Raw genomic sequence first — 19,882 nt, forward strand, 5'->3', positions numbered from 1 at the left:
ACATTTACGAGCCATCCGAGCTAAACGATAAAGTAAAGCACGTCGGTCGACTGCGCCACCGGTTCACCCCGCAGAGGCTGCGCAGGCGCGACCATGACGTCGCGACGGCGGTGGTCGCACAGCTGGCGCGGGAGCGCGACAGCCACCGCTGCACGTGCGGCTGTCGAGAGCGCGACACCGTTTCCGCCTCAGGTATTCCATCTCGCAGCCGAGCGCACTCATCACCGGCGCCGCACTGCTTCCTGTGATAGCCGCCAGTGCTTATCGCGGACAAGGAGGGGCGAGCGGCGGCTGGCCAGACGTGCCGCCAGCGCCCGGCCGGCGTCGCCGCGCGGCCCGCGGCATCCGACCCCGGCAGCCTCCGAAAGCAGCAGCAACGCGCACCAGCCACCTCGAACGCGCCGGCGGGTCAGGCCACGCATCTGCGCTTCTCCCGCATCACTTCGGAGCGCGGAGGAGAAGTCAGCGCACGAAGTGAGTGCTCCCGTGAAGAGAAAAGAAATTATTCCGCGCGGGTTGCTAGTACCGCTGCGCACGGCTGCCTAACGTTTTCGAACGATGGGCAGCCGGTCGCACCTAGCACTACAAGTATTCGGTGTCAGTATTTTTGAAGCGCTTGACATGCTGCTTATTCAATTGAAGGGTGCGAATTAAAGGAAACTGCCTTGTAAGCTGGCACATCACAAACTCGTTGTAGGAGTCAGCCTAGATTCTTTCTTTCTTTCTTTCTTTCTTTCTTTCTTTCTTTCTTTCTTTCTTTCTTCGAGCTGAATCCGTGTAATCACGTCGAATTGTTAATCGAGCAAAAAGAAACAGGCGCGACAAAATTTAGTTAGTACCTGCCGCCTGAGTGAGCTCCACAATGTTCGTTTGTTGTGTGTCAAATGTGAGTCTTGTTTGGTTGGTTATTATATCTTATAGTCGGAAAAGTTTGACAACAATAATTCGCACCCTACCTACGCACTTTCTGAGAGATTACGTCTCCCAATTTACGAATGTCACCATCTTTTCTCTAATGTAATTAAAATAAAATGATGAACAGAATGCTGCGAACAGTACAGTCTGTTTCGCCGTTTGTAAAGTTAATCCGTAAGAAAAATAAATTGCTGAATGCTGAGGCAGCTCGATGGCTTTATTATTCTATTTTTCGTACTGCAATCACTTTGTGTCTTGCGATAACCCATACCTAAATTACATTGAATCTTATTCTCTTCTTTTTTTTCCCTCTGTTTAGTGCAACACGTGCTCTAGGCGCGGCGAAGTCCACGCGTGAGATCCACCTTCTTCCTGTCCATGCCTTAAAGCCGTCCATAAACCACATTTGCTTTATACTCTTTGAGGAGAAACTCTGCATTCTATTCATCCTTCGTACATTAATTGTTTCTCGCAAGTCGGAAAAACCGGCGCTTTTTTTTTCGTACTTCTCTCTGTCTCGCTTCGCGCTGTGAATTCAGCATCACGGATCGGCAAGTAGCCTGGTACTGCCAAGTCGGGTGCTATTAAGGCACTAATTCTATATTCTATTGGACCGAACATGACAACAAACAAAATTACCCGCCGTGGTTGCTTAGTGGCTTTGGTGCAGCGCTGCCAAGCACGAGGTCGCGGGATCAAATTCCGGCCAGGGCGGCCGCATTTCGATGGGGGCGAAATGCAAAAACACCCGTGTACTTAGATTTAGGTGCACGTTAAAGACCCCCAGGTAGTCAAAAGTAATCCGGAGAGCCCCACTACGGCGTGCCTCATAATCAGAGCGCGGTTTTGGCACGAAAGACCCCACAATGTAATATAACAAACAAAATTAGACAATGCGCAATTTTTTAGGCAATAAAAGGTACGTGATAAAAAGAAAACAGCCAATTATAGACCACAGTTTTAGTGAACTGCGCACGCGAACACACACGCCCGCACGCTCAGTGGTCCAACAGCGACAGCAAGTCCTCGCAACTATATGCTTACGAAAACGGCCGCGGGCAAATGCTTTCCGCTTTTGTACGCAGTCTGGAATCGGTATGTGAAGCTTGCTTTTAGCGCACAAACAGTGCAGAGCAGGTTTACTTTTCTGGTCACGTTGCCCGAGGCAGTTTAATCTTTGCACCTGTTCCACGGCCTTCAAAATTTTCAACGCGGGCGCGCTTACAAGAAGAAAACGTTTATTATTATAATTTTGTTTTGCTTTTACTAGAAGGCCGTCGTACCGTCGTCATCTTTATCATTATCTCTGTAGCATTGCCATCGCGTTCTCGTAGGAAACAGTCGAGAGAGTATGCTCAGGATTGCAGGAAATGCGAAAATGTAGAAAATAATGAGGAGAAAGGGGAAACGAATATGTGAACAGAAACTGTTCGCGCGAACGCGGTGAGCTGCCTGACAACGATGAGAGTGTCTCGTGACTGTCGCAAACTTAGGCGGCGTCGGAGAAAGTGGAGGGAGCAACTGCTGTCAGCATACATGAATTCAGAGCCGCAGGATCACTTAGGTATTTTCTTCTTAGATCACTTAGATCACGTCTTTTTCAGTTTTAGACTATTTGCAGTGTTTCTTTCATTTTATACCTTCCTCCTGTTTGCGTTTTAGGCTTTCGACGCTTGCTTTTTCTCTAAGCGTTAAACTTCATTCTCCGAGCTGAAGCTCTTTGTTTTGCTGTAAGGGTTAAACTTCATTCTCTGAGCTGAAGCATCCAACATTCGTTTTTCTGCGCGGCTGCTAAAAAGATTGTCAGCATCTGCGGCAATTTAAACATGGAAGGCCTTATCTTTACTCGCAGCCCTCGAGAAAAGTAGAACTGCGTTACCTGCTGTTCACTACACCGAGCAGTGTGGGATCGAGCGGCGAAGGCGAGAGCCTTCATTTTTGTTTTATTTCATTATTTCATTTTCATTTTTAATTATTTCATTATTGTCATTATTTCATTTTATTTCCTTTTTATTTTCCATTTTCCATTTTATTTCCTATTTCATTATTAAGGACTAACACATATTTATTCAAGTTGGCTATATGCCTGCGCACAAAACAATGTTCATAGTGAAATAAGTGCAAAATAGTGCTCGCAATTGCGGCGACACCATAAATTCAATGCATGTAAGAAGAGCGTGCCGACAAAAAATTGATTAAGTGGTGACATTCGTCCATTATTGCGCTCAGCCCGAAATACGCGTCTACTAACGATATTTTCTGAACACATGGACATATGAGTGAACTAATGTCTAGGTAAGAAAGCTTAAAACAGAAATCAGAGAAACAGAAATTGAAACAACAGAAGGCGAAGTAATTAAAAAAGATTTCCCATACTCTGCTGGCGTCCACTCAAGGATGGGGAAAAAAAAAGGAATTCGAAGCAGTCGTGCCTCCATTGTAAGGATTTCAGGCACACGCCGCCTAAAGAATTTCTCTGATATTCCTTGAGCTTTCCCGTTCCACAAAGTTGTGTATTTGTTTCACCGCATTTATGTATTGAGCTGTATGTACTAATGCACTCACTAAAGAAAATTATCAAGTAAATCAAACATCTAATCAATCGATCAATCAGTCAGTTAATTCTGCCGTATAATTTCCCACGCAATGGTGCTGGTGGCGACACATTGTTGGAGGACCGATAGAAAGGATTAAACTTTTCCTGGGGCATAATAAATAAATAAATAAATAAATAAATAAATAAATAAATAAATAAATAAATAAATAAATAAATAAGGTAAAATGTGTGAAACTGTGTGAAATGTTATGCAGTTTTATGCTATCGGGGAACAAAACAAGATTACTTCCTCCACATAGGATATAACTGTTGTGCGGACTTCGACGAGACTTACGTAATATACTACGCAAGTCTGGTTGAAGTCCGCACAACAATTATATCCTTGCCTCACATTAAGGGGATGTACGTTTTTCATTTAATCACAACGTGCAAATTGCCACGTTGACGCTAATTTGCACAGAGGTAAGTGCAGATGAATGTTTCCCAAAATAAGTTTGTTCATTTCACACACCAGTCGTGGGGCCAGCTTCTGTTTCCTTTCTTTCTTTCTCTCTTTTTTCACGGATAGAAAGACAAGGATGCAATCCTCTCCTGCGTGATGCAAATGCGGCGAGAGAAGCTCAGTCATTCGTCCCCTTTGCTTGGTTGCGCAACTTGGTGAGGGGACCTTTTTTTTTTGTTTGTTTTTTCGACTTCGAGGTGGCCGTGACGTCCAATGGGTGTCGGTTACAAATGTCTGCCGCTTCCCGAACTATCCATCAGCTTTTGCGACACCGTTCGGATTAAAATAAAATGGATTATATTATAGCGGTTTTAAATTGCTCCCGCGCCACAATAAATCCTGCCGCCGAGCGCGAGGCAATAGGAGCCGCCTGTTCGAATATCATTTGTATCCCCCTGCAGCTCGCGCGCGCGCGCGACCTCTCTTTTGTTGCGCTTCACTCCCGCAACCACCTGACCTCCCGCACGCTGCTGCTCGGGCACGGCCTGCGTTCTGCTGGCGGAGCAGCGCACTGCGCCTTGCCAAGACCAAAAAGGCGGAGAACAGCGACCGCGGCTATACCACGGATTCAGCATTTTGACCCTCGAGCCCCCAAGACTGCTCGCTGCCGCGCGCTGCGTGCCGGAGATTTATAATGCGCCCCGCGCGACCACTCGGATGCCGTCAGTTTGGGACGGACTCGAAGAGCGGCGGCGTTTGCTCGTGGATACAGTGTGACGCCGCGGAGCCGCGTCTCCCGCCAGTGTCGAGCGCGCTGACCGTTACACTCCCGTCCTCCCCCTTTCAGCCCACCCACCCACTACCTTTGTCTTGCCTCCACCATGCGCCATGACCGCCGCCAGTCGGAACTTGAAGCGATGATGCTCGAAAAAAAAAAAAAAACAGTTTTGGCGTCAGCGTGACTTTGCGGTGGACGCTTCTCTTTGGCCGGAGCGAGCTGCAGCCTGTCGTCCTTCTCAAGCTATCCCGATTGTTCCATTTTTTCTGCATTTATTTCTACTTCTTTCCGGTTTCTTTCGACCACTTCTTTCTTTTTAGACATTCAGCAGCCGTTGTCGCGTAATCCCTTTCCTCTTCACGTGGAGTCTACTGGGTGAAAAAATTCCCTGAAAACTGCGTTTCTTTTACGTTCGCCACGGATGATACTGCAAGCACACTCACTCCGCGCGTTAGTAAGCTTGTTCTCCGATGTCAGAACTACCGACTCACTGTTCTTGTAATGACCATGCGTAACCTAATGCAAAGAAAAATAAAATTAAGCAAACTAATAGAAAATGACAGTGGGTCCCTTTAAATATCGAGCACAATTGACATGGAATAGAAAGACGTATGCCTCCTGAGTTCGCCAAAACATTTCGTTGGTTAATGGTCATCGTGAGCAGATCTCACGTTGGATGTGGAAAAAAGTACGCCTTATTGAATGCCGCAGCTCTTGTCTTCCCGCTATTTCACTTACGTAAAAGCAGCCCTCATACATGTAGCAAGAGAGAAATTTTAAAGCAGAGAAAGGACAGGGGCAGTTGTGGAAGACATATTCTGTGTTTCTGTTTCTCTGAGAGGGGAGGGTGATCGGTGGTACATGAAAGTAAACGGACAACAATTACGGGATAATCGGTGCTTGAGAGGGGTTTTCCCCTGGCAAAAAGAAAAAAAAAAATTTGTTTAGCGACTAAGAAGGGTGTCAGTAAAAAGAAAAAAATTACGCGCCAAAACCATGATTTGATTACGAGGCACGCCATAGTGGGGGACTCCGGATTAATTTTGAACACCTGGGGGTCTTTAACGTGCACCCAATGCACGAGACACGGGCGTTTTTGTATTTCGTTTCATTCGCAATGGTGATCAAATCAAGTCAAATCCCGGCCGCCGCCGGTATTTGATTCCTCGACTTCGTGTTTAGCAGCGCAACACCACAGCCACTAAGCCACCACGGTGGTTCAATGATGTCGGGGGATAGGTACACCTCAAAGCGGTAACTCTTGACTTCCTGTTGCTCAACCCGCGACATCACAGAAATTAAGCTTCACGGACCGACGGGGACAAGAAAATTATGTATGAAATTACAGTACCAAAATAGCTAATGTGTCGGACTGGACACTGAACTATACGTAACTGCTTGATGAAAAATTCGCTCTATCTGAGATGCAACAGTATGCTGTGGCAATCGAGGAACGCGGACGAAACGGGGATGAAAACAATTCGTACAATGAAGACTATGCATATTACTTTTTGTTCGGTTACCCATCGCTAATGGTGACCCGTCGGCGTGTTCCTTCATATATTTCATCTTCGTACTTTCTTTTTTCTCCCTTTCCCCAAATCGACGTCGCATGCAATGTATACTGGGAGGCTGCCAACTGGGGCCCTTTTTATAAACGATGCGCAGGTGCTTTATGCCCACTAAAAGCACCGCCGACGCTGTTGTTCGCGTACCGAGATATTCCTGCCCACATATAGTGCGAATACCTTGCTCCCATTATCCGACAACCGGTGGGGGAGCCCAAAGAAGGCAACTCTTTTGTCGCCGCGGTTAATGACAGCTAAAGAGGCTCGGCGCGCCGCTCTGTTATTGAGCCATCGACAGTCGACTATTTCCCTCCCCTCTCGAAGCCCGAAAAAACATCAGCGTGGCCGTCGCGAACGACCCGAGGAGCATGCGCTGCCGCTGGGCCTAATAACTGTATTTAGCGCCCGCCTGGTGGAGAACGCCTGTCGACAACTTGCCACCGTGTCACGTCCCGGGACCGCTACCGAAGCCTTGGGTGGAACCAGACACTCGCGCCGCGCAACCGGGTAATTTCGCGGGCCTCGAACGAAAGCGGGAGAGGAGAAAATGGTCCAGCCTGTGGCGCTGTTTCTATGATCGCTTCGCAATATGATTGCCGGCCGACCGGCTGCGGTCGGGGCGCGCAAGCTTCGGAGACATCGCGGCGGCCTCGTCCGCACACGCCGGCGCAAACGCGCCATCCGGACCTGCGCGCTGCTGCATTTGTTCTTCATGACGCGCGGCTGGCCCGGGCAGCTGGCCTTTGTTTCGCCTTGACGTCACGTTTAAGTACCCCTCCCAGGCAGTGACCCCTCGGAACGAAAGCGAAATATATAATTTGAATGAACGTGGCGGTCGGGGAATTCGATCCTGACTTCTTGATTTCCGCCTGCTTCTGCCGCGCCTCCGTTCGGCCCGTAATTTTGCTCGAGCTGTAATTCCGCCACGTTCGTCGCCACGGTCATCCCGAGGTGGCGTAATCGGCCTTTAATTTTTTTGCTTTCTCGGCCCTGTCAAAGACGGGGGCCCCCTCATGCCTATCATTAGGCCGGCGGTGGACAACCGCCGGAGCTCCGACATGCATAGCGGAACGCCGAGGTGCGGCTCGCCTTTTGGTGGGACCTGCGTGTACCACATGTGTATACATGCTGCGAGCCGTTTGTCACCCATGCCGGTGCCCCAGTTGCGGCGGCCACTGTGCATAACGCGTTCGCCACGAAGGGCCACCATTATGTGCAGGGCGCTGACGGGCACGTCAACCCGCCGCTTTACGGGCGCCTTGCACTGCGAGGTCGACGTTCACTGTCTCTATAGCAAGTTATTAGAGACCTCATTGTCAAGACGCGATCGATACCTTCGCTGTAAGGCGCCTTCTTCCGCTACTACATAGCCTTTCTTTCGTCTTTCAGCGGCGCTGAACTCATCTGGCGGAACGAAATGCTGTAGCGTTAAACTGTGTTTGGTATAATACTACAAACACAGATGGCACTTGCCGTCTAGTGGAAACAGAATTTTCTTCAAAGCCTTGAATCTGTGAAACATGTGTGAACATGAAATTCCATTGTGCATTGTGAGCATTTTTATGTGTCCCCTCCTGCAGTGCCTCCTGTCCAACCTGATAAAAATGGCTGTTCACATAATGCTCTGACTGAAAGGGCTTGTGATTGCCTATTTGGTCTCTCTTGCACACCGGTGCGGCTCACGCATGCGTTCTCTTGCTCACGTCAATCACGGCTTCAAATTGGGTGCAACTTTAGGAGCAACTTATGCAGGCAAGGCGCGGATACGCGCCGGGGTGCCTGCTACGGTTCGGCATTGTGGTGCCATCTAGCGTGCACTCGGCGAATTACGGTTCCTGCCATCTTAGGTTTCGTTACACGCCTTTGTCGTTTTTAGCCTTTTCTTTTCTGTTCTGTTGTTTTTGCGTATAATTAGATATGTGACACGCAACACGCTTCAGACAAGATTACACGAATCGTTGCAAACAATAAGTGTAACTTGCTAGTGCTAGGAAAAAATTTTGTGATTGTCCTATCGAAGACACACATGACACATAAGAGGCTTCAGACAAGGAGCTTCACGAAGCAGTACTGACACTAAGTATATCTTATTATCACAAATAAAATAATTTCGCGAGCATAAGTATTTCCGTGCACTGCGCCACCTCGTAAAGGGGAGGTAGGTATATTTGGGGGATATCATTCAAACTGACTATTTCCAAGAGATTGCTTTGAAGTCTTCTCGCCGTCTCACTACCAAGTCTCTTTCTTCTTTAAATTTTTTTGGGGGGGTGGGAATTGAACTGAGTTTTCCTTCTGGCAATCTTAAGAAAATATTTGGTGTCTACTGATTCTTTCTTTTCGCTCAAGTATTGCTACGAGGTCGCATCTCTTTTTTTCTTCTTTTCCCTTTTTTTTCATGATCCATGTGGCGTAGTAAAATTATTTTCTTTTGCACTTGCCTTCTGATTCATTCGAAAAAGAAACGGAAAAGCAACTGCCATATGCACATATTCAAGTCGTACTTGCGCGAAGCGCGTAAGAAAACGTGGCAATCTTAGCCGCTCTTGCAGAATCACCGCTCAATTTCCAGAGAAGCTGTTTCTTTTGAGAAGTTACATTAACGATTTCAACTGCCTGTAAATTAAACCACATGCTTTAAAACGTTGCTCCCATGTGACTTTGACATGGGCCCCATTTCGGGCAACATGGCCTTCTCTCAGGGCGCCGAAAAACACATGTATAACACTTGTACGGCGCCGTAATTAACCCACATGTGCACATTAACTTTCGTACACATACCAGACATAGCATGCCCTCTATTTTCTCTAAATACGAAGTCGCTGCATTTCTCAATTCTGCGAAAACAGCGGGCGAACCCTCTACGCGCTTCGTATAACGACTGAAAATGAAGAAAACGGGTCTGCAGTGATTATGTGTAAATGTCCTATTCAAACCAGAAACCTGAAGCTTTCATAAGGCATTACACTTAACGTGCCCCATATCCACTAAATCTGAACTAGGTGTCACGTACAGTTTTCTCAGGCCACTGGGGAGCATTGAGCATAATGGCCGTGTAACGCTTTCGAGCACTTGGAAGAAATTTTTTGCAAAGACAGGTAGTTCACCCACAAACGTACAGCTTTTCTTCCACATCAGCCATAATGTTCACTCCATTTTCACCGAACTTGTTCTCGGTGGCAGTAATAGTTCTGCGGGGACAGCGGGGTAAATTCTACGCGGTTCGTAAAACACAAATGTAATGCTCTGGAGCGCTTGAATAAGTGACTTACTGCAAAGGTCATAGTTAACCCATGCACTTTAAACTTCGCGTACACATGACCCATAACATGCCCCTCATTCACAGCAAATATAAACAAGATATCTCGTTGTCTTCGCCGAGTATACACTGCGGGCGCCTCATATAACGCATGAAAAGGGGAAAAAAAACGAGCATTCAGTAATTAATTTCAAAGCTCATAACTAAGCCAGAAACATTAAACTTTCGGCACACATTATGCCTAGCATGCCCCTCCTTCCCCCTCCTTATTTCAATAGAACGTGAACTGTGTGTCATGCACAGTCTTCCCAGCAGTCTCGCAAATATTGCGGATAATGGTCGAATAGCGTTTTCGAGCACTTGCTGAAGGATTATTTTTTTTTTACCCAATGCACTCGAAACTGCGTCGCACTCTGCCCATAAGAATTCCTCTATATTCTCGACATATAAATTCTCTGGTACGTTCTTTCAGGACATTGGGAAAACGTTGTACCTAGTTCGCAAAATACTTTTCTATAGCGCTGCAGAACGCTTGTATAAGTAATTTTCTACAAAGGGTGTATGTAGTTCACCAACACAGTTTAAACTTCGTTCGCACATAACTCAAAACATGCCCCGCTGTCTTCTCGCACGTCCAGGGTCAGAAGCCATGCATTCGGCTGGGTTTCGCAGGCGAAGCACAGTAAACGGTAAAGGGAGCGGCAGCACGGAATGTGCTTTGGGACCATGCACGCACGTTCCGCGCTGACCTGGCACCTCCTCAGGCTAACATTGTTGAAACCAGACCTGTGGAGACAGACTTCTGTTGTTTTGTACAACGCGGAGCTTACTTTCTTTAGATTTCCACTAAATGACCTTGCTAGCCCTGATAATCACCCTCGGTAATGGCAGGTGCGCCTGCGTGTTAAGAACAGTATATATACACACTATTCTCGCTGTCTTTCCAATTAAGTTGTTACTAGAGCCTGGGATGCGTTATGCATCTCTTATTTGTAACTGTGCCTTCTCGCGACATTATGTCGGTAAGCAAACACGAACTAGCCCAACAAGTCCTTCTACAGAATTGTGTTTGTGACTGGTCACGGTCATCGAGTGGTCTCTGTTCATGTGCGTCTTTGGGCGGGCGTGATACCAGGCGTGTTCAGTTAGTAAGCCAACGTTTACTGCCACTGTCCATAAAACTAAGAGCCTTAGTCCGTTTCATATTCTAATAATTTCCTATATCGCTTTTAACGCTTCGACCTTCGGGCGAAACGGCGGCTTCATTATTTCGACCATGAGCTGGCGACACGACATCACTTGTCGAAAACAGTTTGCTGGCAGGGGAGAGGATAGAGAGATTATTACAATTTAGACGTGTGCGATCAATCGAAATTTTAAATACGAATCAAATACTCCCTTATTCGATTCGTATTCGGTTCGAGAACTCACTATTCGAAGTTGTGGAATATTCGTTTCTTTCGAACATATAACGAATAGAAACGCTCAATGAAAAGGGAAAAATTGTCATCCACCCGAATTGTAGCACGAAGCTACTAAGGAAACCCACATGGATTTCTTTCAGAAAGAAAGCTTCGCAGTTGATTCAAGTAAGGGTCTACAAATTGCGACTTCTGGCACAAGCTACTTTCTGTACACAACCTGGACCCACCAAGTCGGCACACATATCTTGTGCACTTGTAAACTGCAGAGCCCTACACAGGCGAGTACTACTCGTCAAGCGCTGGGAAATTACGCTCTTGCCTCTTAGTTAGCATCAAGCACAGAAAAGAGGTTTATGCGCAGTGCACGACGTCTTCGCTACTTCTGCGCATATTCATGATACTCAGAGTCTACAAAACAGCACTGAACTTGCTGAACCCTGCTGGTTTCGATTTTTTTGTTTGGTGGAGCTCGAATTATGGCCTGACTTCGTTTCTTGTCTGTCTATTTAAAAGTTTTATTTCTCACATTATAGTTGATTTTTTACCAATCATAGCACCTCAGCGCTGGCATTCGGCAGCCCTGGTAGGTGTTGCATGCCAGTGAATATTTAATTTGCGTCTCCATTCACAAGCGAGATAGAGAAGGCGGTTATCGTCAACCTACAGCCATTGGAACCAGAAAGTGATACGTAATTTTTATAGAGAGTGCTCACTGTCTAGTTTGAAATGACGCAACTCACAAGTATCTTGGACTTGCTTCTTTACAGGCTAGCCTATTCAGAGGCAAGCCAGGTTGTCCATTTTCGGTCAGAATTGCGCAAAATTCATTTGCAACGTCGCGTTCAGATAACCCGTCGCGGTGGCTGAGCGGCTACGGTGTTGCGCTGCTAAGCACGAGGTCGCGGGATCAAATCGCGGCCGCAGCGGCCGCATTTTGATGAAAGTGAAATGCAAAAAAAAACAACAATCGGCCATGTACGTGCCGTGTATTGGGGGCACGTTAAAAATATCCCCAAGTCGTCAAAATTAATCTGGAGTCCCCCACTACGGCGTGCCCCATAATCAAATCGTGGTTTTGGCACGTAAAACCTCAGAATTCGCGTCCAGATGAGCCAAGAGCTGTGGCCAGGGGTCTCACAGGATTGCGTTGAGATAGTGAATGACGTAGATAATTGATTATTCGCTAGATTTTCAGGAGTGGGGGCAAACTGGGTAAGTGAGGAGCAGAAATCACACCAGTGTTCTTGAACCAATTTTTCCAGCCACCGGTTAGATTCTAGGTGTGTTGCCTGACTGCAATCTTCCAGCTTTCCAGTCCATCGAGAGCAGCGCTCTGCTCGTCGTTTAATTGCTCGAAGGCGATTGTGGCCGGCATATTGAGTACCATATGTACCCATCGACAACCTCTTTTACAGTCTACGCCTCGGGACTGCTTACAGCAAGCACATTCTATTTCGAATTAAGCGTGTGTCCTCTCCTATATTTCTGTGCGTCCACGATGATGATGACGTATAGCACCTAATTATCGACTGTTTCAAGCACATAACACTTACACAGTGCCCGGAACGAGAATTCCGCTTGCTTCATTCACATGATCCTATTTCAGTTCCCGAGGTGTTATTAGTTTCGTGGGCATAATAAGCAGTGAATCACAATGTATCAGAGCACTTCAACGTTTCTTTCAAGACGCTGGTATATATGAAGAATATTGACTCCACAGCAACGTGTCTAATTGTGTCTAATTCGTGCGTCTGTGTGAAACAAATCTGTGTACCTCAGACGTAAGTTGACTATTTCAACCAACAATTTCTTAGATGTACTTCCATCCTTAGTGTATTACTATAATTTCTTTTGTTTTATTTAAATATTACCTAATGCAAGCATTTATTTATATTCCTTTTTATCTTACGTTAATAGCTAAGTGAAAAGGAGTAGCCGTCGCAAATAAACGACAAAAGATTGTGTATTTACTTTAACCTTTAAAAAAACAGATGAAAAGCTTTTAAATGCGTAAAAGTTGCTATGCCTACCCAACAAGAAATTTTTCCGTCACGTAAGGCAATGAACGGCTCATAAAGCAGGCAAAAAGGGCAATGGATGATACCCACGTAAGGCAGGGGCTACAAACGATCAGCAAAGTGAAGCGAACAGAGCACACATTCATTGAAATCACCCATAGAACACACAGAACAGCATAGGTTTCAATAACGAACAAGCTCAAAACAAGCATCCGAACCATCAATAAAACATTGCAACCCCCCTTCAGCAAATGTAGTGGTGGCTTTGCAACAACCTCACTAAATTAACCCTAATTCACCTTAACACCAATAGTCGAGGGTTCGAGTGCCGTAATGAACTGTATCTTAATTAAACCTGCCTTATCATGTTCGCTGTCGAACATGATAAGCGAAAGACTGATGAGGGTTGATAGGGGTTTATACTGGTCGGATAAAGTTCCATAACATTGATAATGACACCAGACTGCACGTAGATGAGCAAGTGGCACAATGCTTACGCATACTTAGACAACTACCACAAGAATTTCTGCGGGAATTTTTGTTCTTAATTTCGCCCCTGGAAATACACTTGCATGACAGACAACAAATTGCTTGGCTGCAAGAAGAAGCCTAAGCCCAAGTATCACTTGCATACTGGTGATCCCTTGGACCAAGGTAGTTCGTACACAGACGCTGCTATTACTCGCAACGCACCGTATGAATTAGCCTTCCGCATTCGCCTATTCAGTGGAATAATGAATGCACGATGGATGTCTGTGACTCTACTCGAACTGCAAGTCATTCATGGTGCTGTTAAGGCTGCCTCATGTTGGGGCAACCTCAACATGTGTTATATCTGGATCGGTGTTATATTTGAATCGGTGTTATATATAGACTAGGGCTGACTCATGTTGAGGCAGCCCTAGTCCAGATATAGTACCGGTTCCTTGAGTACCATTAAACAACTACAACGAGTCAATGAAGTCGATGAGGTCCAGCCTGGATCCTCAGGAGGATTCGGGCTGGAGTGGCCCTCATCCCTGCTGTCGCCTTCACGTGGAAGGGCTCCATAGAGGATGATGCAACCTGCCTCCACTGTGTGACCCCGGCGCAAGACGCTGTGGTGTACCGCCTGCGGTGGACTTGTCCAGGCACACGAGACATCAGGGAGCCCTTGCGCAGATGGTCTGGCCTCCGAGTGACTGGCATGCTGACTTCAGCACATGGATTTAGTGATGGCGGTCATTACAGAGTACTTACATACCGGTGCCACACGGCCTCTTTGAAGGCCTATGAACCGATAGTTTTTCGACTCAACGGCGAATTGAATTTCGCTACACGGGCAGATTCTCCGTCTTTCGAGTGAAACGTCAATCGAGTCAATCGAGTTTCATGGATCCCTTTCGAAATCTCGAAGGCTTGTAGCGCCGGTCGCGCGCCGTCCCGTAGCAGCGTAGCGTGAAACAAGTCAAACTCTCGATGGCCGTTGAAAACTGCCGTGTTGCAGCGACACAACTCCCTCGAGTGCGAAAGAGTTTGTTAGTTTTAAATGCCTTCGACTCAAGGGCCTCTGGAACGTGCCCGTACGACTCGGTTATTACTGGACTTCGTGCACGATGCGAGGTTACATTCAGTCATAATAGCTTTCTTTTTTTTAACTGTGCCTAAAGTAGCATACCTCAAAATTTAAAAAAAAGTAACTGTAGTTTTACGCATTCGTCATATTTCAGCTGGACAGTTTGACCTTACAGAAGAAGTGTTGAGGCATCAGCACCCAGTTTTCGTCCTGCGTTGTATTGGAGGGCTTAGCCTGTAAGCATTACAACTATGCGGTAGAGCCAGCAGATTGGGAGGTGGGGGAGAGAACGAGAAAAACACAGCGAGCTGAAGGCGGCGAAGGCAGAAGCTTAGGGGAAGGAAGACGAAAGTGACTGGGAAATAAAAAAAAAACCTCATAAAGAGCAGAGGTGAATCCCGCTTAATGTCACCAGGGGACGTGTTCTGCGACGATCACTTTCGGCGACAGTGTCGCCTCGGCGTTAGTGTCGCCGCTTATTGGCTGGTTGAGCAAAATCGAATGACGTAGTGCTTAACCAGCCAATAAGCTCATCCGATTTTACTAAAATAGCCAATCAGCGCGCGCCGAAGGCGAAGGTGTAGTCGAGGCGATAGTATCGCCGAAAAAACACATCCCCAGAATACCTAAATGTTTATTTACTCACTCGCTCGTTCTTTATTTATTTCTTCTCTTTCTATCTTTTTTTTAGCTTGATAAGATGGATTACTCGGTTGTACTGATTTATTTATTGCTTAGTTTTTAAGGGAAAGACTGAACCCTCTTACGTTTGTACGCTTGTTTAATTGGTAAAAATTTTCAGCCTGTTTATTTAGAGAACAATCGAGAACACATCAGATTAAGCCGAATATGACAACATGCCAACGATTGTATGTCCGAGATATCTTTTCAACGCTCGCTGATAACTACGCTAGGCGTTACGAGAAACCACGCAGAAACAGCCGAAACAATAGTTGCGATTACTCGCAGTACGCGAAGCTTTTCAGCGTTTCTGTCTTCTCTCACATTCTTTACCACGCCGCGAAGAGGATTACATCTGCATCTGACGTGACAAAGTAGGAAATGTATTTACTGTTTCATCTATTGGTTGAAAAAAAACCCGGTGACATGCACGAAAAACGCCAATATCCTCGTGGTTTAGCGCCAACCTTGACTATATGGAGTGTCGTGGCTTTGGCAGCCGCTGGGAACGGTCACCCTACGCCGATCGAAATGAGCGCAAGTGTCCCCAGCCTCAGCACAAACGGAGAACGCGGAAAACTCTCGGGTAAGAAGCGTGGGCCTTCGTGCTACCGCGGTGCATTGCAGGCACAAATAACGTCGAAAACATTGCAGACAGATTCTAATGCAGTGATTTTCAATGTGGATTTTTATTTTACGCATGCGGATGAGGAGGTACTCGGGTTGACGGATGCCAGTTTTCAAGGGTTGCAATCTCATAAGGGCCAAGCACCAGGCCGAAAGCGAGCCTTTACCTGCACCAGGCGGCAGTTTCATTCTGCCTCCTACACGGGCCCTGGACAAGACGGGCGCCCACAGAAGCCTGAAAATTTCCATATAGGGCTCCCTTTCGAGATAAGAACCGCCTATAAACAACCGAAAACCATGGCAGGAACACCCATTAGAAAGCACGTTGAGTTTTCTTCACTGCGAGGACTTGAACCCAATATCCCCCACATGCGAGCAGAATGGCCAAGGAATAGGCGACCGCTGTGGCTGCATCCAATCTGAAGACAAAGTTACAAACGACTAACTTACGAATGTCGCAACAAAGTACCTTCTCCCGGCTCCCCGCGCATCGTTATTGCTTCAGGCCACAACTGGCGCCCCTCTGCGCGTGCGCAGCTGGAGGAGTGGACGCATTGATGTTTTCGATGTCGAGCTCGCCTTCACACCAGCCGTCATGGCCGACGTCAGGACACCCATAAAGCAGTCCAACTAGAATCCCTCGAGACGCGATGAAAATAGGACACTCGAAACAGTGTCACCTCGACGCCGAAGCACCCAGGACGGGCCCCGAGAAGGCGTCTCGCGAGAGAAACAACCAGAAGCTTCGGCATAGAAGAGAAGCGAAGCCGAGGGCGCGCTACGGCGAAGATACGGCCCACCAAGTCGTTGAGCCCGTTCCGCTTCTCGCGTGCTTTTCGTGCGTTTTCCCACTGAGCCGCGGAAGCGAAGCGGGGGCCGACGGGGGACGGCGCACACGCGTGCCACCCGGAATCGCTGGGGCCAATATTTGCGCGCCCGTGGCCAATTCCGCCGAACGGCGGTCCCGCTCTCTTTTATATATATAGATATATATACACACACATACGCGCCCACTAGCGCTGCGCCTCCCCCCCGCTTCTACGCGAATATGCGCGCCCGATGCAGCCTTGAAACATTTACAGCGGACAATAAAAGCGGAGCCTTCATCTTCTTACGGCACCCGTCTCCTCCGCGGAAAGCGCCGTCTTTTGCATCCGAGCGCCGCCGAACGAGCAGAAGAGGCCGCCGCGAGTCTTTTACACGGCCAAATGGATGTATCGGCGCAGAGCGCCGGTTGGGATTTTAGCGCTGTGGGCTGGAAGGAGTGGAGGGAGGGGGAAGCGGGGTCCTTGATACTCCCAGTTTTTTACTCGCCGCTCCTGTGCCATCAGTCCGCGCTGTTTCTCCAGCAGAGCGGGGCTCCCGAACGCTGATGCGCTCTCTAACGATTTGTTTCAGCCACTGGCGCTTCCCCTAACGGAGCCGGCGCCGGAGCGTTCGACACGCGGGGACAGCCCGCCGGATTAGGCAGCGACCCCTTTTGTAATTCGCCTGCCGCTCTGCTCTTCCGAAGCGCTGTTCCGATACCAAGTGGCTGCGCTACAACTCCTCCCCCCACCCCGACCCGTCAGCGAACGTCTGCCGCTCTTGTTGTGCGTGTGCCCGTGCTCCGCCATCCCCGTATCTTTCTTCATCTTGTTTAACGTAGTGTGCACATTTTGTACAAATGTGTTCGGGTGGACACGTATGTCCAATGGCTTTCCATTGTTTGTCGCGTCATTCTCGCCAAAGAATCAACAGCCATCAAGAATTTGCTAGAATGCTATTCCAACTCTGTTGCCGTTGCACTGGTACCGGCTTCATGGAAAGACAACCGTAGCACCTCAAAGAAATCGTCAAAAGCATAACGCTTGTGAGCTTGTACAGATGCTCGATCCATTTATTTATTTATTTATTTATTTATTTATTTATTTATTTATTTATTTATTGTGTGCGCTTTACACCATTATTGAACCACTATTCAACATGATGCGCGAATAAACTGAGTTGAGCCGCAGTCACCTGATGATATCGCTTGTAATGCGTTCTTTTCTTTCCGTTTTTCAAATATTATTCTTTGTTTTCTTGGGGATATTTGTTTTTCCGACTGTGAGGAAGTATAAAGCCTTTGGTAAGATTGAAAGCCTACGCTAATGTTATTGACGCTAACTTAAAGTGGCAAGCCCGGAGTAACTTAAGAAAGACTTAATGCGCCATGCTGGACTGGTCGGTTAATACTTGGCAAGCTCCTCGGAACGTCCTGCCTAATTTCTTGCCTTCTGCGATGTTGCGCTCTCCTGACGTTTTCGACTCACGTACACCGAACAGCAGGCTGCGATCGTTAAAGACGCTGACGCGCGGTTTCCACGAGAACTGCTACAGACGCACTTTTTTACGCACAACGCCCACAAGACAGAATTACACGGAATATGCTGCTGCCGACGTGCTTGCCGGTTATGTCGACTGCGCGTGGCTCAGTAAAAAACCGCTCTTTCTTATGCGGCCGGTAATCATAGCTAGGAATACAACGCATCTAAACGGATAATTTAATTAAACGCTGTGCGTCACAGTTCAAGAAGAGACAGTACAAATATCAAGTGATTCCGGCTGCACAAACTAATGCGGTATAGAGCCGAACATCGGTCAAATTCGTTTATCTTTGGGGACAGTACAAGGTGGACGGAGACGAAGAAAGCAACTTATCAACCGCTACTTTTCTTGCCGCACATCAGCAAAATCTGTTCTGCTCCCCGCTCCGCTCGCACGCACCCGCTCCGCCGCAGTGATTGTATGGAAGAAGAATTAGTTTTAGCTGAGCGTGCACGTCTTCGGCGGGCGCCTAGGCCTGTGTAGGGTGCCTCGATGCCAGCGCCGCCGCTAGGCCTGCGCCGTATACTGTGCCATCTGGTGGTAGAAGATGAGACAACAGCAAAATTTATATAGTATATTGAAGATTATCAGTGCCAAGCAGCGAATTTTTGTCGTTGCAATTTTTTGATGATTGGTGGCGTTTTTCTTTCTTCTTATTTTTTTTCTTTTACCTTTCTTCTTTTCTGTCTTTCTTTTGCGAACGCGAGCGGTTGCATTATGATAAAGCTGCGACTGGCGAGGCTGCGCCGAGTCGAAGGTGCTTGTGCCCCTTGTGTACTCAACAACTCGTCGTATTCACAACTGCGCTTTTGGCGCCGAGCTTTCACCTCACTTCGTTTCGTTAGGTATTCTGACAAAGGTGCAAAGGGTCTCCCGAGCCGATCAACTGGCCCGCAGCAGTGGCGGAAGCGATTTTGCATTTTCGTTCGTCTCGCTCGCCGCTCGTGCGCTCCGCTCGGCGAGCTCTCTATAGACGAACGGAGGCGCCCGTTCCTCTATAGGGGGGGGGGGGGGGCATGCTTTTTTTACTCCAGCAGTTTGTGCTATCGGCAGTCGCGTCGTGAAAGCTTGCGGACATAGACATTCTGTTTATAAAAGCCAGCTTGGCACATTTTCCTCTTGATGAGCTAGTGCTGCCGTACCCGGTTACGAAGAAACAATACACCGCCTCTTATGCGACCATGCTTCCTTTGACGATGAAAGGCTTGCTGTTGACACCGCCCATAGGGTGGGTTATAGATGTTAAACCGTGAAATACCTTTCTGTGAGATCACGGACTCTGGCATCACGTGTAGTTGATCCGGAAAGCCACAAGGGCGTCCTGCCGAGGCCTTTGGAACCAACTGAACAGGCCATCCGATAGAAAGCGGTGAACACTCGCGTGCAGCAGTGCCGCTTGCATAATCACGTCCTCCTTGCTTTCTTTTTTACCTTTTCCTCGCCACTTTGCTGCAGGGCAAGGTAGTGAAGTATGTGCAATTCTGATTATATGTTTTCGACACCCGCAGCAAGTCCTGAAACACTGTAGGGCTTTTCCCTCATCCACAACTTTTTATTTATGTAATAAGAATATGCCTATACTTATTGCGTCATTGCAGATGAAAACCACCACTGGTAGTTTTTGCATGTGCTGTATGAAAGAGCCCATCAACAAGCACATTGGCTAGAAAGAAGACACTAGAGGTACAGGTGATAGTCTTTCACTGCGC

At 47.5% G+C, this 19,882-nt stretch overlaps 1 protein-coding gene across 1 annotated transcript in view; it reads left to right on the top strand.

Moving 5' to 3' along the window:
• Positions 1-304: 304 nt before the first annotated feature.
• The window catches only part of LOC142565624 (T-box transcription factor TBX20-like), a 200,036-nt gene continuing 180,458 nt past the window's right edge, over positions 305-19,882 (top strand). Inside the window, exon 1 of the mRNA XM_075676278.1 lies at positions 305-474. The gene's annotated coding sequence lies outside the window, so the exon portion shown is untranslated. The remainder of the gene's footprint in view (positions 475-19,882) is intronic.

This window comes from Dermacentor variabilis, chromosome 1, assembly GCF_050947875.1.
Source record: "Dermacentor variabilis isolate Ectoservices chromosome 1, ASM5094787v1, whole genome shotgun sequence".
NCBI classification, from domain to species: Eukaryota; Metazoa; Arthropoda; class Arachnida; order Ixodida; family Ixodidae; genus Dermacentor; species Dermacentor variabilis.